This window comes from Rhinolophus sinicus, chromosome X (assembly GCF_036562045.2).
Source record: "Rhinolophus sinicus isolate RSC01 chromosome X, ASM3656204v1, whole genome shotgun sequence".
In the NCBI taxonomy this organism is placed as follows: domain Eukaryota; kingdom Metazoa; phylum Chordata; class Mammalia; order Chiroptera; family Rhinolophidae; genus Rhinolophus; species Rhinolophus sinicus.
In genome coordinates this window covers 117,249,780-117,271,914 of record NC_133768.1, presented here as the reverse complement: position 1 = coordinate 117,271,914, position 22,135 = coordinate 117,249,780, and the positions used below count along the sequence as shown (strand labels likewise).

The 22,135-nt window shown below is 38.3% G+C and overlaps 1 long non-coding RNA gene across 19 annotated transcripts in view; it reads left to right on the top strand.

Moving 5' to 3' along the window:
- The window catches only part of LOC109455996 (uncharacterized), a 42,097-nt gene that overhangs the window by 11,884 nt on the left and 8,078 nt on the right, over positions 1-22,135 (top strand). For 6 of the 19 annotated variants that reach the window (XR_012493280.1, XR_012493271.1, XR_012493284.1 and 3 more), the window contains exons 3-7: positions 11,465-11,666; positions 13,714-13,877; positions 17,842-18,067; positions 19,217-19,429; positions 20,033-20,153. The exons of 1 other annotated variant lie outside the window; for it this stretch is intronic. This is a non-coding gene — a long non-coding RNA (uncharacterized LOC109455996). Of the gene's footprint in view, positions 1-8,714; positions 10,978-11,464; positions 11,667-13,713; positions 13,878-17,841; positions 18,068-19,216; positions 19,430-20,032; positions 20,154-22,135 lie in introns of all 19 variants that reach the window. 12 more of the 19 variants (XR_002138762.2, XR_002138768.2, XR_012493275.1 and 9 more) reach the window with 11 other exon arrangements.

The window sequence follows — 22,135 nt, the reverse complement described above, 5'->3', positions numbered from 1 at the left end:
GGTGGAAAGGTCAAGGGCCCAGAGGTGTATGGAGGGCTTGTTATGAAGTAGGTAGCTGACATTGATAGCTTTGGCAGGTTCTAGGGACACAGGAATCCAGGCGGATAGTTGGGACTTTGTTCATTGTTAATAGGTTGAATTGTGTCCCCCAAAAGATATGTTGAGGTTCTAATCCCCAGTATTTGTGAATATATTTGGAAATAGGGTCTTTGCAGATGTAATCAAGATGAGGTCATACTTGATTAGGGTGGGTCCTAATCCAACATGACTTGTGTCCTTATATGAGAGGGAAATTTGGACACAGAAATATAGGAAGAAGACCGTGTGAAGATGGAGGCAGAGACCATAGTTTTAAGCCGCCTAGTTTGCGAACATTTGTTATGTCAGCCTGTGAAACAATAGAAATACATATACATATCTGCCTCCAGTTCCTGTCAAAGCTCTCCTAAACCCCTTGTAATTTCCTAAGTGATAAGAGTGCTAGGCGCCTCTTTTGTTCTATCCTTTAGTCTTTGACCCCTGGTTGCTGACACAGGACTCCTAAATCCTTTGGAATTTCCTGGGTGATGGGAGTATCTTTTGTTCTAATGAGGCAACTCTTAGTGGGTTCCTGGATTGCTTCTCGATGGGGGCTGATCACCAGAGAGACCAAGCCATGAGTAGAACTACGAACTTTCAGCTTGATCCCCCATCCTTCGGGAAGGGGAGAGGGACTTGAGACTGAGTTAATGATCAATCCTACCTACACGTTGAAGACTCCATAAACATCCCAAAAGGATGGGGTTCAGAGAGCTTCTGGGTTGCTGAAAACAGAGGTGCTGCACCCAGAGTACATGCAAGTTTCATGCACTCTGCCTCATACCTCACTATGTATCTCTCCACTTGGCTGTTCATCTGTATCCTTTATTATATCTTTTATAATAAACTGCTAAACATAAGCAAACAAACAAAGCATGGTGGCTGGAATTGATCCGTGGGCTGGAGTTGTGACATTTTACTCTTACAACTTCTGCTTAGCCACTGCTTTGTCACAGTGGCTTTTCTCCCCTCCCCTGCTAATGTCTTAGAGCACTTTTTCATCTCCAGTCTCTGCTACTGATGGCTTGTTTTTTGTCCGTATTTCACAGTTATAAGTGTTGTGTCTGCTTGCTCGCGGGCCGTGAAACAATTCATAAGTCAGGTAGAAATATAGAAGAAAGATTTATTAAAGTAAGAGAAGGGTCAGCTGGGCAGAGTCTGCTGGAAACTACTGCAAACTACTGCATCGAGTCTTTGTTTGGTCTCCAGTTTTATATTTTCTAACCAGGATGTAAATTGCTTCGGCCTGTAGTGGAATTTTCTGTTGAGTTTAGCTTTGTCCGTTGGGGTGGGGGAAGGTGCAGTTAAGCTGGTTATTGCAACTTTTGCATATGTTATGTAGATTTAAGTTGGAGCCAGGAATGGATCCCATACAGATGCAAAACCTCTCCCAAGTCACAGGGCCAGCCCTGGGCGGAAGTAAATAGAAACAATGAAACTAGTCTGCATAGTAAATGTATAGGAAGCAGAACCATTAAGGCCTGGTGGAAAGGAGACAATGAAAAGAAAGAAAAAAACTTCAAAAAGTCCCAAGCTAAATAGCACTTGTTAAATCAAATTACACCAGAGACCCAAATCTCAAAATAGAAGATAGATAGTATAGGGCCACCATTACAATCCCCTGTCTTAACATTCCCCCATCTGTGATCGGCAATGAAAAATCTTTGGAAATTGGGACGAGGATCCGTCTTCTGTAACTGCTTCAGAGCTGGTCGGGGGCGTAGAGCTGTTCATACCTACAAGAATAAGCTTCTGAGAGCACTGGTGACAATAGCCAGATGGGATGGTCTCTGGTTTTCTGCCTGATATCTTGCTTCTACTACGAGCTGCTTTCCCCATACTCCGTCTTCCTGCTTTCCTCTACCTCCTAGCGACTGTATACTTTTTTTTTCTTATTCATAACTTGAGCATTATGCCCTTGGGTTGGTGTCTTTTAGCTTCTAATGCATCGGTTAACAACAGGCTTCTCCATACTTTATGTGAGGGGTTGCAATTGCAAATGCCTGCAGAGTCCCAATCGGGTAAATGTGTAAGATGCTTATATTTTCTTTCTTTTTCTTGAAATGCTGCTTTGGGTTTTCTCTTTTTTTGTTGTTTTGATTTTGGCTTTTCTTTCGTTTATCTACTTCTGATAGAGACATTGGAAAAGAGATTTCTCTGCTCTTCAAATAAAAACAAGAGTGTTTGGAATTGCTGTCACCTGGAATGTGCACCAAAGGCTGAAATATTGACAGGATTTCCATCTCACTACAAGGAACCTGATTTTTTTTTTTAATTAAAGTTTATTGGGGTGACAATTGTTAGTAAATTTGCATAGATTTCAGGTGTACAATTCTGTAATACTTCATCTGTATATCACATTGTATAGGAACCTGATTTTTTATTCTTTTAATGCTACAGGCCCATACAGTGTGTTTATAAATGCTTTTACAATTTCATAGTTTCTACTTTATGATTTTGGCGTATTTGTAGTGTTAAGTTTTTTCCATGTGGTATGGGAGTTGGCAGTTTCCCCTGGACAGTGTTTAAAACTAGGTCACAATTTTTTTAAAAAATTAATTTCAGGTGTACAAAACAATGTAATAGTTAGACATTTACACCCCTCACAAAGTGATAACCCCCCTTCCCCAATCTACTACCCCTCTGACATCATATAAATCTATTACAATTCGATTGTCTCTATTCCCTATGCTGTACTCCACATCCCGTGACTGTATATATATATATATATATATATATATATATATATATATATATATATATATATATGGTTATAGTTATAGTTGACATACAATATTATTCAGCTTCAGTTGTACAGTGCAGTGGTGAAGCATCTACACCGTCCATGAAGTGGTCTCCCTAATAAGACAAGTGCCCATCTGACACCCTACAAAATCTTTACATTATTGATTATATTCCCCAAACTGTCTTTCATTTCCCCGTGGCAATACTGTAGTTACCAATTTATGCTGTCTAATACCTTCCCCTTCTCCCTCATCCCCACCCAAAACTACATCATAGTTTTGAATGGAGTTGTGTAGATTAGAATAGACTACATTAGGAACAAATAAATTAAGATAGAATGTAAATAATAACATACTAGTCTCCATCCGGCTTTGTGAGGTTTTTGTTTCAGCTCTGATTGTGTATATGCATATCTTTGGTCCAATGTAATTGTATTTCTTACTAGGATGTCCTTTAAGAGTCCAAATAAAGAAAATTCTATATTTGAATAAAGACAATATAAAAATAAAGAAAATAAAGTTCTGTTTCCTCTCTGAGGAAAATGGTTTGAGGATTGGAAATGGTTCTAAGACATCTGGGAATGTTGGCAATGGGTTTGTATCATCTGTTAACTTTAACTTCATTAAAAAAATTTGTATGTAAGGTATACAACATGATGATTTGATATACATAGTGAAATGATTACTAATGTGGGGAGGAAGAAACTTGCCTCTACCTCCAGGTTCTTCTGGCTGCTCTAATAGTCAGATAGATGTGAGACAGATTAACATGAGAAAATAAGCAGATTTAATACGTACACATGGGAACTCTGCACACAGGAGAGAGTCAGAGACCCCACAGGCAGGAGAGCTAGGGAGATAGAAAGGGAACTGGGCAGAGAAGACATCTCGAGTTAGGGATGGAGTAAGATGCCCTGGGTGCTTCAAAGAGCCATTGCAGAGTGATAAGAGCAGAGTAGATGGTTAGTGACTATCAGGTTGCCCTGCCCTATAGGTGGGTCAAACACAGATGGTGGCTGATGGCTTATTATGGCTCAGGCCCCTAACTGAAATTCTTCTAGGTAGTTAAAGGGACTCTGGACACTGAAGGTAAAATTGCCTTTAGTTCAAAGTAATTTGCGTACCACTGATAAGTCAGTTATCTTCTCACCTAGTTACTTTTTTTTTTTTTATGAGAGCACCTGAAATGTACTGTCAGCAAAATTTCAGTAGTCAATCCAGTATTAACTGTACACATGCCTTCCTCACTCATCTTCCTCATAGTATTTGCTTCCTCATGACTGGCTTTGCCATTACCCTGTCTTTGGTGAGGCTTTTAGCTTCAGCTTTTACTGCCAATTGCGAAGTTCTCATTGTTTCTATTCAAATTCCAACGAGTGAGAATCTAATTAGCTTAGTTCATCTTTTTTTGTGCAGTGCGTTTTAGACTTGTCATAGGCTGCTAGCAATATATGCATTGATCCCAGCAACTGCTCAGTGGAGAAGATGTGAAACAAAACCTGGTCACCAAGAGCTGCTCTATTGCTGGGACAATGGACAAGGGTGGTGGTCTTTAGAAAGCGGTGGGTGTACTTTTGGTAGGAACCTGACCTGTTAGGTTTCGTCCAATGGTTCTCAAACCTGTGGTCTAATCCATGTTATTCCATGACTGTTGAAATGGTAATTGAGCTCTCCAGGGTCAGCAGCTCATTGTGAGAAGAGAAACAACTGTCAAATCCTGCTTTCCTCATTTCTTTGAAGTTGCTGTAATACAGCCACAGTTGCCTCAGAATTTCACCCTAAATGGATGCGTGTATGAGTCACAAAGGCAATTGTATAATTAGTGACTTTGCCACAGCATAAGCTGCACTTCCAAAAAAAAACACGTTTCATTCTGTTATGTGGAGGAGATTGTGTGTGATTTTCACTACACAGTCACCCCCTAACAATTCCAGATGTTTCATATTTCTGCTGAGGGTCTGTTTCCTGCAACTATATACCTGTTACAAAGTTCTGTACTAATTTGGCTCTTTGATCTCAACAAATGAATCACTCATCCTTCCTCATTGATAGGGTTTGTCATATGTAAACATGTAGAACAATGTGGAAGATAGGGGTTTATTGTTCCTGGGCATCCTTAACCATTGTTCATGCTTCTTTTGCTATTAACTGTGGCTTCCCCAACCTTGATTTCTCTCTCTACCTTCTAGGTTCTGCTCACTTGTCCTCATAGATTGGCGTTCCTTATAAATTTGCCTTCATGAACTCCTTTAGAGAAGAGACTTAAAGTGTCTGTTGCAAGGCTTGTCAAACATTTTCTCTAAAAGTCCAGAGAGTAAATCCTTTAGCCTTGTTGGCCACACAATCACGGTTGGAACTATTCACTCCGAGAATCAGCCATAGCTGATGAAAGCAAAATCTGTCCGCAAGCCAGATTTACCCATTGGCTGTAGTTACTTGTTTATAGTAAAGTTTCTTGTTTATTCTTTCTCAATATTTACTTAGCTACTGTTCTCCAATTCATCATTAACTTGAATTTAAGAATTACTTTGTAAAATTCTGCTTTGTCAAAAAAAATCACTTGGGGATATTATAATAGCATTTGATTTGTAAATTCATTTGCTCAGAATTAACATATTTACAACATTTCTCCCCTCGTAGAGGCATTTATTCAAGTCTTTATATCCTGATAATCATAATTTTCATTATGTGGATCCCAATATTTCTTATGGTATTTTATGCCATGTGTAACCACAGTTAATTATATATTTTTTTTCTATTTTAACGACTGGTTATTTTTCCTACTTTATTTCAAAATGGAAGTGCTATTTTTCCTGGTTATAAAGAAGTACTTTTTATAACCAATTGAAGTAACACAAGGACATAAAGAATACAGTTAAGATAAACTATAATCCCATCATTCAACTAAAACCACTGTTAAATTTTTGGTGTATAGACTTCTTCAGTGTCAGTCTCTTTGATGTTACTGAGCACTATTTTATCTGCTTATACCACCTGTTCAGAATCTGTGCCAATTAAGCAATTTTATGATTGATTATAATTTGCTTCAGAAAACGAATATGGTCTGCATGTAGAAACAAGTGTTCTGGTTACATCGATGGTACATTTTTTGTAGTAAATTAAGAAATTGGCGTGTTAAAGATTATTTACCTCTCATTATATGTCAGCTATGATGAATGCCCATGTAATTTATCTTTGTACAGTCAACTCATCATTTCCTTACCAACCATAATTTTTAGTCACAGAAGCTGCGGTGAATTCTCTCAGGGCCCTGAGCATGGTTTGTTCCCATGAAAAAGAGCCTAACAAAAGATTAATAGTGTGGACATGTTCTTGGCAACAGGCATGAGCGGAAGTATGCATTTGGAAGTATTAGAGAAGAGAATGTGATAGTAAAAATCAGTGGTTATAGTTAGGAGAAAATCCCCCATTTTCTAATTGTACGTACAGAATTACTTTAGTCAATTTAGAGATAGCAGCATGTGTATGCTTTGTCCTGGTCCTGGGGCATTCAAGTAAAGAGAATTGCATGAAGTATTTGTAACTAAAAAATATGAGTGCCTACTGGAACTTGATAGTAACGCCATTAACTGAAAGTAAGATATTAGATATTTGAACTTAGAATAACAACTTAATATCTAAAAAGAGGTTTTGTATCACTGGGAACAAATTTAGGAAACAAATGTAATTTTTCTTTTTTTCGAGAAGCATACCTTTTCTCCCTCCCTTGCCTCCCTCCCCGAAGACTTGCCTGGTGAGGAAAATGCAGTGTTTTGTCTAAAAATCAGCTTGCCATTTGGTTCTAAGTCAGGAGTAATTACTAAGCTGTGAGTTTATGTTCTATAGATGTAACTCATTTATTGACAGTTCCAATTCAGTGATTTAAAATGTGACAGTAAGGAGAATTATAACCCAAAACATCTAATAGTTATAATGTAAATATGTGTTATGTTTAATTGCGGTTGTTAAAATGCAATTTGAAACTTGGGGGGAAATAAAGGTTGCCTATATAATTTGGCAGCTCAATATAAAAAAAACCAGATGGTGTGTTGGGCTGCTCACATAGGCACATACCAAATTCCAGACTTCCAGAAGGAAATTGTCTCAGGCCTGCTATGTTAACTCTTTCCTGTGTACATTGGTTGCATGTATAATAATAGATAAAAATTAGAGCATTCTATAATTGATCACATTCAGACCCTGGTTTTAAGGAAAGGCAGGCCACTTTGATAAGAGTGATTTTAAATATGTAACTTGTTATGTTTGGGGCATGTAAAACATTTTGGGAGCCTTTTAGGTTATGTCAAAGTGTGACCTAAGTTTTTTGTGAAGTATTTTTAACAAAATCTTTTGATACATGGCTTTTTTTTTTTTTTTTTTTTTTGCTTCATTTTTTTTCTCCTCATAGTGTTGCAAATAGTTAACTGAGAGAAGTGTCTTAATTTTAAATGTTGGGTGTCATTCCTTCCCCACATATTAATTTGGAAATTGACATTCAAGGAACCATTCTTTCAAAAAACAGTCAAAGGGTATATTAAATTTTTGTTCTACAGTTTCACATAACTTTAATTAGAAAACTGAAAGTTACTTTAAAATAACAGGCCTCTCCATTTGACAAGATTTAAAAGCAGATTTTCCTATCTGGACATAATTCGATTCTGGTAATACTATTTTCTCCCTTTATCAGAAATTGGAGGAATTGCTGTAACCTCTTTGATGCACTTTTCTGGTAAAGTTAAAAATGTTGAAGTCTGTACACCAAAATGTTCACACTGGTTATCTTCTGAGACAGATTTATGTGTTTTGGGTGTTTTGGTTTCTCTGTTTTTGGTGTTTTTTTTTTAATGAAAATATATCGGAAAAAAGTTAATAATTTAGTTGGTGGATTAATGAAAGATTAATAGTGTTCTGACACCAGTTCTCTGACAGCACCCGTCTCTCCTGCAGTTTAATTCAATCCTGTTCCCACAAGTTAAGGGCAAAGTCTTCTGAAGACTGCCCCCCCTTCAGCTAATCTTAAGGCTGCCTGGTAAATTCAGGGGTTCCCATTACTGTCTCAGGTTAATTTGCTAGAACAATTTCCAGAACTTTCTGAAAGGGCTATATTTAGAATTGTAGTTTTATTACAAAGGACACAACTCAGGAGCAGCCAAATGAAAGAGATGCATAGGACAAGTTCTGGGAGGGTTCTGGATGAGGAGCTTCCATGCTGACCCGTTGGTCTTAGGACATGACACCTTCCTGGCACATCAAAGTGTTCATCCACCAAGATGCGCCTTGAACTCTGGGTGTCCAGAGCTTGATTTTATTGGGGTCTTATGTCATTGGCCACTCAATTAAGTTCAGTCTCCAACCCTTCGCTGCTCCCTGGAGATCTTGGAGTGGGGCTGAAAGTCTGAACCTTCTAATCATATTCCTGGATTTTCATCCCTTCTCTGGAAACTCTCTAAGGACCTACCTTGAATCATCTAGTTAGCATAAAGTCTGGTGTGGTCAGAAGGGGCTTCCTATGAATTACAGAAGAACACTCCCATTTCAGGCTTTTAGGAGTTCTGTGCTACCAAAGGGACAAAGACCAGATTTATTATACATTTTTATATTTGCCTATGGGTTTCTAAGGTTTTTGTTCTAGTTCTTACTTGGTATTTAAAACTTGAGTGCTCCTGAACCGTCACCTCCAGCCGAGGCAGCCGAGAGTATTTCCTCTTGTGATGGCTCCATCCTAATAACCTTATATGTACATATTTATGCAAATTTGCCTGACTTCATGGAAGAAGCCTTTGGAATGAGAATTGTTCCCAAGTGCTCCATTGGCTTCCCAAGTAGATAACTGCCTTTTAGACAAAGATTCCTGGGAGTCAACCTGCCATCAAGTCACCTGTTTTGCCCCAGACGTTTCTTTCCAGGTTCAGCTTTGGACAGCCAGGCCCCTCTACGTTCAGCTCTTCAGCCTCCATTTGGCTTCGCATTTCATGCACTGCAGAGTTAAGTCAGGTGAGGCGTCATGTCCCATGGTTTGTAATGTTGCTGGGAATAGGGCCGTCTTTCCACAAGACGGAGAAGAAGTTATAAACCAGAATGCATTGTTCAATGGGTTGAATTTTTAGAGAAAAGCCATTAATAACATAGGTTTACTGTGCCCAAACTGAACATCTGTCTGTGTGCCTATTGAGTTCATTATAATGTAAACATCATGTACATGGTACAGATCAAGTGTGAATTGGAGAGAAAAGTTTAACAAGATCAGAATGCTTTTAAGTTGGTTTAAATTTAAAGGCTCAGTTCATGGTCTTTTACATTCCAAGAAAGCTTTGAATTGTTTGGGATTCAGGTCACCCACATATATCAAAGGAAGTTAAGTATTAGATTCCACTGAAGTGCAGCTAGCCTCCCACGTCAGGGCAGGGCTTTCCTAAGCACGTTTGTTTGTTTAATAGGAAAGAAAACAGCTGTGCACAGAGGGAGAGCCGAGCACTGCCTATCCTTCAGAGACACCTCTGTGGCAGGGTAGGAGGAGGGTGGGCTTTGGGTGTCAGACCTGAGACTCCAGTGTTCACTGTGGCCTTTTGGAAAGTCAGGCTTTACTCCTTTTTCAGTTTTAAAAAAAAGAAATCCCTTTGGGATTGAGAATCTTTTCTATTTATTGGCTCTCAGCCTTGACGTGGTCTTGAAGTTTTGAAATTTCTAGCTCTTAAGTTTCTTCAGGTTTAAGTTAAATGCACTTAAATTCATGTACGCATGAACCATTTTAGTTGTAGTGTGCACAAGTCTTTACCCCAGGCATGGTACCGGGGTCAATTTGTTACCTGGCAACATGGTCCCTGCAACATGGTCTTAAGAATGAATCATGTGGCCCTTGGCGTCTCATTTTACCTCTTCAAAGGTGGTTGTGTGTGCTGGGCTGATTGTCGAAGGCTTCTTGTATTGGGCTCTGACTTCTGCTCCGTGCCTTGCCTCCCTGCCTGTGTCGATCTTCAGCCTGTGACTTAGGTTAGTCTGTCCGGGAAGTCGCTTTGTTTCACCCTGGCCCCTGAAGGATGCCAAGTATCAGAAACTATAATCACTTACATGTGTCCCCTTACAGCACACCCTAAGGTAGCTTTCATCAGAATCTGGAGGTGCCTTCAGATCCAAGGAGCACAGTGCTGGGACGAGGCCTCACTTGGCATTATTACACTTTCCCATGGTCAACAACCTGTTGCTGCTTTGGCATAGTGCTTTGAAGAAATCAAGCATCAGTCCAAGAAGAAATGTGATCACAGCAGCTGTCTTCACATCACTGCATCTCCCTGGCAAGGCCCAACCATACCTCTGCCCTCTTAATGCTGGTCCTGGTTGTGTGTATTATGGGGGTCAGTGATGGCATATGCTCTGGGTGAATTCAAGCACTGAGAGAGGGGCTACTTCTGGCTGTCATTTAGAGAAGTAGAAGGGTGGTTTTCTGTAATGTCAGGCTGATAGGGAGCAGCATGGAGGGCAGGTATATACCCTGTAGGAATTGGAGCACAGGTTTTTGTCACCGATCAATGCTCAGTATGTTGCAAATAGAGTTTTGGGACCATCATCTTCATATACAAGTGCCAACTTGAGATGCCTCCATTATGGTATCCAACTGCCCTCTCCTCCCCTCCCCTTGCTTTTCATGCCCTAGGGGACTCATGAGCCAGCCTGTGTCCTGCCAGTGTGTCCTGAGTATCTATGACTGTGCTCAATTTGGGAGAAGGGTGGGGAATCAGCAGTATTAAGATCTTAAAAGACTTTGTGTATTTCACATGCCTCAAAGAATCTTACTGTGGTACATGCAGGACATTGAAGCAACAAATACACATAACTAGAGACATACTAACTTCACTCAAAGCACATAGTTCCCATGCTTTCCACTTGAACTTAAGAGAGGTTAAGTAAACGCAGTAGTGCTGCGTGCATGCTAGAGTTGGGTGGTCTTAAGGAATACCATAGTTGTGTTAGGGCCACAGCATGTGGTAAACAATGTAGTGACAGGGTTTTTAGTCAGAAGGATGGTTGCAGACACTGACCTGCAAAATAACTTGGAACAAGTTTTTGATGAAAAGAAAGACTGCTTTCGTCGGGAGGAGGACTGAGCCTGATGCAGTTTGTCTGTGGTGCTTGGTGGTGCCCTCAGAAATTGATGAAGGTAACCTTGGTTCACGCCTGCCACAGTGGCCAGTGCCCCTTGTCTTATTTGCCCTTTGCATGAGGTGTGCTTACTGTACTTAGTTTTTAAAGAGGCCCTAAAGCTTCCTTTGCACTTTGATTCACATCTCACCATCAACCACATATTAAACACTTTGTAAGCGGGCATTTTCCCACCAAATCGCGTCGTAATGCGGGGCTTTTTTGACATTTTCTCGCCAAAATTAGACTTTCCGTAAAATATTCATATTTTTTCGAGCTATTTGATATTTTTCCATGAAACTTCAGTGTTTTAGTTTAAAAAGAGGTCTATTTATTTACTCTGCAAAATATGTGTTATCTTTGGTATAAAAAGCAATATGATGAGTTTACTCGTTTCCCGCAAAAAATGTGTTAAAATCACTCAACAAAGGAGAGGTTTGCAATCTTTAAAAATGACATACTGGAAGAGGTGGGAATAAAACTGGCTTCTGAATCATCCATTTTAGACTAACTCCACCAAAAAGAAAACCAAGTGGCATTTTAAAGTGAAAAGTATTGCTGTTCTGTAGGGCAGCTCACCACAAAATTGTGGGGAAATAAATTCTTTTCGCGGTGACCTTGGAGTTTGGGTGGGATTCATGAATATACTTCCCTGCCGGGCTGTTTCAATAATTGGAAGGAGCACAGAAGATTTGTCACCGTTGGAAGGTAAGGTCGGTTCACCATTGCTTCCTCCCTACCTTGCATGTCAACTACAAACAGGTCTCCCCAGAGTCCATCCTACACCCCATCCACACAAAGGACCTTCCTAGGGCCTCAGTATATTGTGCAGTGCTCCCCATCACACACCCCAGTACAAAGAAGAAATTAGAATGGCAACAATGTTGTAATGTGGGCAGTGAAATTCCTTGATGCCTACTTAGTGTCAGTGCCTATCTTCCATGTCTTTACAATCTGAAAAGGCTCTGAGACAATTTTATCACCTGTAGTGCCCTTTGGGAACCATATGTTGGCAATACAATCTCCAGGCACTGGCTTTAAGGACATTTTTCCTGCTAGTGGACAGGAAGGTCTAGTCCCACTAGCACTTTCTGTCTTAGTCAAATGGGGCTCCTCTGAATGCTGCACTTCTCAACTCTCCCCAGACGGGCTTGGCTGAATTTTCAGAGTGAATTTCTATTAATACTACCATTAGCCGTTACTATTCCTTTCACTGATTCTGCCTAGGCTATATTACTTACATTTTCATAAAGTCAAGGTTATGCTGACAATTCCCTACATTAATAGTATGGCTAAGCTTTCTTAGCAGTTTTTGATAAATGTCTTTGGAATGTTGCTTTCTTGAAAGCGTGCTGATGCCATACCCCCCTTTTTTTTTTAACTTTTTTTTTTTATCATACCCCCTTTTTCATTGTCCATTTGCTACTCCTAAGTAAGGTCCTGTAGACACTGCCTTATTGTTGCATTAGTGACAGTCAGTGCTGGAGAACTGCTGTCCTAAAGTACATCTTACAAAATATGTGGTCCATTATTTTTCTAGCTTAAATGAATTTTCAGACAGGATTTAACACCCAGTTAATTGGCAGCTAAATTCAGCAAATAGATTCTCTGCCGTGCATTCAGTTATGAATTCCAATTTCAGTTTCTCTATGGACACATGAGAAGTAAGGACATCTTTCATATGTAACTGCATAACCCTGTCCCTTGGTAATCTGGTGCAGAGTCTTCTGTTACAAAGTTTAGACCTAGTAAAATTTTAGAATTTTGCCATTCACTAACAAACACATTGCATCTTAAGGGCCTTTGATTCTAGGAACTAAATGTTCATACTAACATATATACTTGCAGTGATATACCAGTCATTCTTTTTAGGTGCAGTGTTTAATTTTACATAGAAATCCATTAGCTACCGTTGTTTTCCCGAAAATAAGACCTAGTCAGACATCAGCTCTTAAGAGCTGGTCTTATTTTACTACAAGACTGGGTCTTAATGTAATGTAATTAATATAATATAATATAATATAATATAATATAATATAATATAATATAATATAATATAATGTAATATAAATATAATACTGGGTCTTATATTAATTTTTGCTCCAAAAGACGCATTAGAGCTGATGGTCTGGCTAGGTCTTATTTTCAGGGAAACACGGTAGTTGGGTTATTTCCATCCAGTGCAAATAGGTAATGCAATCAAGTTGCCCATTTGGCACCCACTTTAAATACCCATTAATTGCAATTTGTAGTGAAATAATGCTATTTGATGTCAGTTTTCTGTGGGAAATTTGACCTTGTAAATGGACACAGATGGTACTGCAAGCCTGGGTAGCTAATACTTCATCATATTTATATTAAGTCGTGTTGCTAATGTTATATAACAACCACCTATCATATATTTGTTGGCACTGCCTACCAGCTTGCAAATAAGAGTACAAATTTATGGAGTTCCCTGTCTTTGTTGTCCCTTGAGGGCTGTTGTTACCTGCCAGTGTCTCAGGGTGTTTTCCAGTTGCATTTCATTAGCATCCCTCAATTCTCTGCCAGCACAATAGGCTTTTGAAAGAAAATTTGCCACAACTGATTTCCATATCTTCAGGAACCTATGTGCTTTTTGGGGGAATGATTTTCGTCTCAACTTATCCCATTGCCCATCATACCTTTCACAAGACATCAAATTTGGTGCTTGTTTTGGACAAAAAGACCCATTACCATAGGTCTTCTGTAATACTTCATTTGTCTGTCTTCACAGTGTCATCCTTTAAAATTATTGGCTTGATTTGAAGAAAATTCCTCCTACTGCACTACGTGCAGGTTTGGGAACCAGTAATTCAGTAATGAAGGCATTTGGTGGAGTAACATTTTAACACTGGGGATCTACATACCATTGACAGCTCTTCATGCTGACTGTGCCATGTATGCATTGGATTTATTCCCATTGTCATTTGCAAGTAATTTTACAACACTTATCTATCCCCCATATTGATGGCGAGTATTTATCCTGGCATATTTCTAACTTTCAGATTCGACACTGTTTCAGAGTTAGGCAATTATTTGGTATTTTTCTACTAAATTTGTCCACACGGCCTCACTTTTTAGCAGGTGCCAAGTTTCCACTCGAATTTTTGTTCTGAACGACCTTTGACAAGCAAAAGTATGTATGGGTAAATTTAGTCATAAGTATATGCCGGATTCTGTTAGCCTCAATACTGTCTTATGGCCATTATTTTATTATTAATTCCACTGCTTGTTAAATCTATGGTAATTGCGTGGACTTTTCATAGGTTGTAATGTATCAGGCCTTTCCAGACTTGTCTCTGAACTGCGGACAAATTGGAGCTAATCCACAATGGTATGCTAGCCAATTGGCATATTCACCGTTGCCCTTTGGGAATTTAGATGCTTTGAAGTTCATGTGAATGTCTGAAACTGGTGCCATCAGCGGTGCTACATAATCAGAAATATTGAGATTGGTAGGAATCTGGCGCCAGCTTGTGGACACAAGGTAACCGTTATGCAGTACCTAATCTGTCCATACGATGGCGTCCTTTGCCAAATAATGAGATACCACAACTTACTCCCCTATTTTCCAGTAGTATTATTACCATCTGATTCCTCTATGTTGAGTCACTAATATAGTGTAAGATTGTGTTGAGCTTCTTTTATTATTAGACATTTAAATTTTAATGAGTACTCGTAGGTTTAGGTATATATTAGTAGTGTGATTCTTGTTTATAGCTCACTTGGTTGTGTGATATGTAGTCTTGCCAATTCCTTAGTTCCAACATAACATGATAAGAGTGGGGTTTTCACTTGTAAAACTCCGAGAAAACTTCATTCAGTTTTTGCAGTTTAGTGGACAAAAAGGAAACAATGGAAACCCAGTGTTACGCAATTTACCCCAAAACACAATGCCTTTTGAATATGTTAAGTTTACCACTCCCATCAGAAACAGGTTAATATTATTACAATCTGACAGTACTAAAGAGCCAAAAATATTTCAGTCTTCATAAAAGCTGTTTATTCGATTCTAATATTGTTAATTGTATCTCCAATTCACTGAGGTAAGCGGCATTTTAAAAGTAGGTCAGTGTAATTATTATGTATGTTACAGTGGCTATTTTCCTATAAGTTTAGGCGTCTGCAACCAAATTTCTGCAGCTTTTTGTGTCCTTCATCATCAAAAAGTATTTCAAGGTTCGCCATCTTGTGGACACAATAGTTTTCTTTCTATATCCTGTAGTACTGTATTAGTCCACAACACGTCACCCTTCTCAAACAACGTGGCATAGCCTGCATCACAAATTTGGTTCTGACAGAGTATTAAAATGGTAACCTGAAGACTCTGCTAATGAGCCAAAAATACATTTGAGGAATTTCAAGGGCACTTGTTTCATTTCTTGATTTTGTGCAATGACAGGTTCTAGCTCAAAGTTTGTCATTGGTGTTTGTGTGCAGTATAGTTTGTGTACAATTTGTTTAATTCAGTATCCCTACTTCTTAGCTTAATCATTCTGATTTATCACTACCAATTTTTACATTTCACTAGCAAACTGAAAAACATATGGATGATTTCTTTACATCACATACCAAAGATCATGTGTTTCTCCTCAAACCAGTCAATCTCACAGGAAAACATTACTCCATATATGAAAAATGTCTGAGGGAGTAAATTGTTAAAGGCTTAATGTACTATTCCAAAATTTCCAATATTGTTATTTCATATATTTTATTGTACTTTTGTTGCAGTAACATTAGCTGACTTTGGTTAAATGTAAGCACATGCCCTATAAGCTGATATGACATGGTTTTGAGATATATCCTCTTGGCTTGATCCCTTTATCATTATGGAACGTCCTTCTTTGTCTCCTGTTATAGCCTTTGTTTTAAAGTTTATTTTGTCTGCTATAAGTATTGCTAACCCAGATATTTTTTTTAAGTTTCCATTTTCATGAAATGTCTTCTTCTATCCCTTATTGTGTGTATTTTGATCTGAAGTGCGTCTCTTATAGGCAGCATATATAAGGGTCTTGTTTTCTTATTCGTTCAGCCACCCTATGTCTTTTGATTAGAGCATTTAATCCATGTACATTGAAAGTAATTGTTGATAGATATGTAGTTATTGCCATTTTATTTATATTTTTGATCTTTTCTTTTTAAAGAAGTCTCTTTAACATTTCTTCTACTGGTTTGGTGGTGAGGAATTCCTTTAACTTTTTCTTGTCTGTCCTTTGATTCTAAATGTTAACCTTCCTGGGTAGAGTAGTTTTGGTTGTAGGTCCTTGCTTTTCATCACTTTGAGTTATTTCGTGCCACTCTTGGCCTGGAAAGTTTCTGTTGATAAAATAGCTGATAGTATTATGGGAGCTCCCGTGTAGGTAATTAATTGCTTTTCTCTTCTTGCTTTTAAGATTCTCTCTTTGTCTTTAACCTTTGCCATTTTAATTATGTGTCTTGGTGTGGGCTGCTGTGGGTTCATCGTGCTTGGGACTCTACGCTATCTGGGCTTGAATATCCATTTTCTTCACCAGATTAGGGAAGTTTGCTGTCATTATTTCCTCAAATAGGTTTTTAATCCCTCGCGCTCTCTCTTCTGGTACCCCTGTGATGTGAATATTGTTATGCTTGATGTTGTCCCAGAGGCCCCTTCCACTATCCTCATTTTTTAAAATTCTTTTTTCTTTTTGCTATTCCAATGGCTACCTTATCTTCCAAATTGCTGATTTGATCCCCTGCTTCATCTAATCTGCTGTTGATTCCTTCTAGTGTATCTTTCATATCTAACTGGTTCTTTTTTATGGTTTCTGTGTCTTTTTATTCTTACTATCTCTTTGTTGAAGTTCTCCCTGAGATCACTGAGCATCTTGATAAGCAGTGTTTTGAACTCTATCTGGTAGATTGCTTGCCTCTGTTTCATTTATTTCTTTTCCTGGAGTTCTGTCCTGTTTTTTCATTTGGGATACGTTAGTTTGTCTTCTCATCTTGGCTGCCTACCTGTGTTTATTTCTATGTATTAGGTAGATCTGCTATGTCTCCTAGTCTTGGCAGTTTGGCCTTACGTAATAAGTGCCCTGTGGGGCCCAGTGATGCAGTCTCCCTGGTCACCTGAGCTAGGTGCTCCAGGTGTGTCTGTTGTGTGGGTTGTGTGTGCCTTCTTGTTGTTGACCCTTGATTGCTATTGGCACGTCAGTGATGGTCACCAGATTAATGCAGACTCAGATTTGGTGCTGGTGATGAGCCTGGGGTTACTCAGAAAAAGGCACAGAGCATGCTGAGGCCAGCTGCCACCTGCCTGGGGCCCATGGACCCCTGAGAGTTGTCCAAGAAAAACCGCAACATGGGCCAACACAGGCTGCTCACTGCCAAAAGCTCAGATTTTTCTTCTTGAGTCATGTTTGATTGGTTGTCTTTCTAAGAATGTGTCCATTTCATCTAAGATATCTAATTGGCATACACTCTTTGATAATATTCCCTTGTGATTCTTTTTGTTCCTGTAAGATTGATAATAATGTCCCGTCTTATTCCTGATCATATTTTGAGTTTTCTCTTTTTTAATGGTCAGTCTAGCTACAGGTTTATCTTTTTTTTTTCATTGTTTCAAAGAACCAAATTTATTTTCCTTGATTTTCTCTATTTCTTTCATTTATTTTCATTCCAACTTGTATTATTTCCTTCTTCCTGATTTATTTGGGTTTAGTTTGCACCTTTTTCTAATTTCTTAAGGTAGTTTGCTCATTTGAGATCTTAAATTTTTTTTAATAAAGATTTTTTATTTTATTATTATTTTTTTAATTGGGGGAGGGGAACAAGACTTTATTGGGGAACAGTGTGTACTTTCAGGACTTTTTTCCAAGTCAAGTTGTTGTCCTTTCAATCTTAGTTGTGGAGGGCACAGCTCAACTCCAGGTCCAGTTGCCGTTGCTAGTTGCTAGTTGCAGGGGGCGCAGCCCACCATCCTTTGCGGGACTCGAGGAGTTGAACTGGCAACCTTATGGTTGAGAGCCCACTGGTCCATGTGGGAATCGAACCGGCAGCCTTCGGATTTAGGAGCACGGAGTTCCAACCGCATGAGCCACCGGGCCGGCCCCGAGATCTTAATTTTTAATGTAGGTAATTATAGCTACAATTTTCCCTCTAGGGTCTGTTTTTGTTGTATCTCCTAAATTTTCTATGTTCTGTTTACATTTTCTTTCAAAGTATTTTCTAATTCTCTTTGTGATTTCTTCCTTGACCCATTGGTTATTTAAGAATTTGTTACTATTTGTCTTGTTGATGATAGCCATTCTGACTGGGGTGAGGTGATATCTCATTGTGGTTTTGATTTGCATTTCTCTGATGATTAGTGATGGTGAAATCTATGTAATTTTACTAACAATTGTCACCTCAATAAATTTAATTAAAAAAAAAATTTGTGCTCTATTGTTAGATGAATGTTTACAATTCTTATATTTTCCTGATGGATCCTCTGATTAAAATAAAATGTCTTTTTTTTTTTTGTCTCTAGTAACAATCTTTTCTTAATTCTACTTTTTATTGATATAGCTAGTCTAGCTGTCTTTTGATTACTGTTTTGACTGGTGTATCTTTTTCCAAACTTTTACTTGCAACCTGTTTGTGTCTTTGAATCTAAAATGTGTGTCTTATCTTATAGATAGCCTATAGATGGGTTGTATTTTTTAAATGTTTTGTCAAACTCTTCCTTTTGATTGGATTTAAAAATTGTTTTGTTTAATATAATTACTGGTAAGGTAGGACTGATGTCTGTTGTTTTCCTATTTGTTTTCCATGTGTCTTATGTCTTTTTGTTTCTCTGTTCCTCTATTTCTGCCTTCCTTTGTGGTAAATATTTTTGTTCCATTTTAATTCCATTGGTTTTTTTATTATATTTTTGAGCTATTTTTTTCATGTTTGCTTCTATTTCAATAACATCTTACCTTAAAATAATTGACTTCAGATTAATGCCAACTTAATTTCAGTTGTGTTCAAAGTTTGCTTCATTATATCATTGTTCCTCTTGTGCTATTATTATGCAAATTACATCTGCATACAATATAAACATATCAACACAGGTTTCTAGTTATTCCTTTATGTTCTTGTATTTAAGTCAGAAATAAGAAGAAAGTGTTACAAATAAAAGTATAATTTTTGTCTTTTATATTTATTTATGCAGTTACTTTTAGTTTCATGTACATGTGAGTTTCTGTTTGGTGTCCTTTCATTTCTGCCTAAAGAACTCCGTTTTTTATTTCTTGTAGGACATGTCTGCTAGTACTGAATTCTTTTGATTTTTGTTTATCTGGGAATGTCATAAGTTGTCCTTCATTTATCAAGGATATTTTTGCTGGATACAGAATTCTCAGTTAACGTTTTTTTTCTTCAGTGGTTTGAATATGTTATATCACTATTTTTTGGCCTCTATGTTTATGACAAGAAGTCAGTTTTAACTTATTGAGGATCCATTGAACATGGTAAGTTGTTTTTCTCTTGCTGCATTCAAGATTCTGAAGTCAACTGAACAATTAGACTATCATGAGTCTAGATTTGAATTTCTTTGTTTATCCTTTTTGGCATATATTGATCTTCTTGCATGTATAGATTAATATTTTTTTCATCAAATTTGGCAAGTTTTTGGCCATTATTCACATATTTTTGCTATCCCCTTCTCCTCTCCTTTGTTACCTTTACTAAGAGTAATTCTTTTCCATTATCTTATAATAAGAGAACTTAAGGCTATATATAGTATTGGCTGAATCTCATAAGTAGTGTTCTTATTTTGTTGTGCACTAAAAATGTTTAGTACATAATTTACATTTTATTATATAAATTAGTATATGTTACATTTTATTATAATTTATATTATTTTATTGACCCAATAGTTATTTACTGTGAGGACCTCTGGTTTAAACTACTTTTTCTTTGGAAAAAAAATGGTTTTACTGCGTTATGATTAGACAGTGTGGCTGCTGTCATTTCCCACATGCCTAGTTTTTAGTAACAACTTTATCTGGTAAGGTAAGTCCCTCATTCTTATTTTTTTTAATATCTCTATTTTCATGTACTTATTCTTCCAGGAGACCTTTAGAAACTTGTGAAGTTTTCAGTACAAATACCACTGGAATTGCAATTGGGATGGCATTGAATGTATAGGTTAACTTTTGGAGAGCTATCGTCTTTGTACTCTTCTCATACATGGTATGTTTCTCCTTTTATTCAGGTCTTCAGTATTGTTTGTGTGTATCTATTCCACTGATTATCTTTAATATTTATTTCCTAGTTTCTGAAAGAATCAGGCAAATGTCTTAGGAACTGAGATTCTGGTGGGAAAAGTACACAGATGTTATCTACATAGACTAGACTCTTCAGTATAGAATGTGACAAAATGTATTTGTGGATATGATGTTACCATTTCTCCCACATGGCCCTAGGAGCCTACACTATTTAGAATGTTCTAGATCCCTGTTTTTTGTAACTACAGAGGTGATAACTAATATTAGGGAAGTTATGCAGTAAGCCATTTGTTTTTACTGCTGTCAGCATCCTTTTGACCCTCCCCTTTCCCATTTAGAAGTGCTTCCTCCATTTTGCAAGCTTCTAGGGACCCAGTGCTGACTGTTTACAAGATATGTATCCATTGAAGACCTTCAAACCATCTAATATAGAGCTAACTGGTTGTGTTCTCACTACAAATGTTTAGAATCAGAGAGGTAAGAATCCTGTTCCACCTATTGGTTTTGTTTCACTTTTAAGATCAGCTCTCTGAAAGGAGGCTAGAGGAGAACATCCAGGATACAGAGAGTGATTTGGACTTAAGATTGTGTATGAGAAGGGCTGGCCCAGTGGCTCAGGCGGTTCGAGTTCCATGCTCCTAACTCCAAAGGCTGCCGGTTCGATTCCCACATGGGCCAGTGGGCTCTCAACCACAAGGTTGCCAATTCAGTTCCTCGAATCCCGCAAGGGATGGTGGGCTCTACCTCCTGCAACTAAAATTGAACACGGCACCTTGAGCTGAGCTGCCGCTGAGCTCCCAGATGGCTCAGTTGGTTGGAGCACGTCCTCTCAACCACAAGGTTGCCGGTTCGAGTCCCGCAAGGGATGGTGGGCTGCGCCCCCTGCAACTAGCAACAGCAACTGGACCTGGAGCTGAAGCTGAGCTGCGCCCTCCACTACTAAGACTGAAAGGACAACTTGAAGCTGAACAGCATCCTCCAACTAAGATTGAAAGGACAACAACTTGACTTGGAAAAAGAGTCCTGGAAGTACACACTGTTCCCCAATAAAGTCCTGTTCCCCTTCCCCAATAAAATCTTAAAAAAAAAAAAAAAAAAAGTCTATGCGAAGCATCATAGGAGCTGTTTAGATTGTGGGAGACAACTCCTCAAAAATAGAGGGTTTGATGGTCTTTTCAGATTGATTATGGAGTCAGGAATGGTTGGTTTTTGCTTTTTAAAGCAGTTGTAGTTCATGGAGAAACAAATTTAAGAACTGCCCAAAGATGAAAATACTGTTGGAAGTGATACCTAGTGGCATGTGTGACCACTTGGGATGGAATTTGAGAATCTCCCTGCATAGAGTGAGAGGTTGGATTACAGGCACTTGAAAGTCACATTTATTCTTGAGATTTTGACTGTCTGAGTCAGGGAAAATGATTCAATACAACCTCCATGTTTTACAGATGAGGAAACTGAGTACCAGAATTAAAACTCAGAATATTTTGTAGGCATTCTTTGATTTGTATTGGGAGGAGGTAAAGATCAGACTAGATGATTTCATGGGGTACAGAAGGGTTGTGTTGTTTTTATCCATCCTTTAGTATACTCTTGGTTGCCAGCTCACCACATTAGATTAAGTGGCATTTTAACAAACATTGATCAAAAACACTAAAGGTTTAAGGAGGAAATTTAAAGCTTTAGTAGCAGGTTGTAGAAGATATTTTGGGTCATGAGGTCCTTCTGGGTTGCCTTGAAAACATTTATTTTCTGCTCCAGGTTCAAGGGTTATCAGGGAAGCAGGCCACCAGAACATGAGTTATATTGTAAGCTTGCAATCAGTCTAGTGTGGATGGGAATGAGGTCTCCATCCTTGCCCACAACTCTTGGAGTCACTATTCACTCATGGTTCTGTGACATAGGCTCAGAGTGATGGCTCTCTTGGTTATGGTTGTAGATGTAGAACCT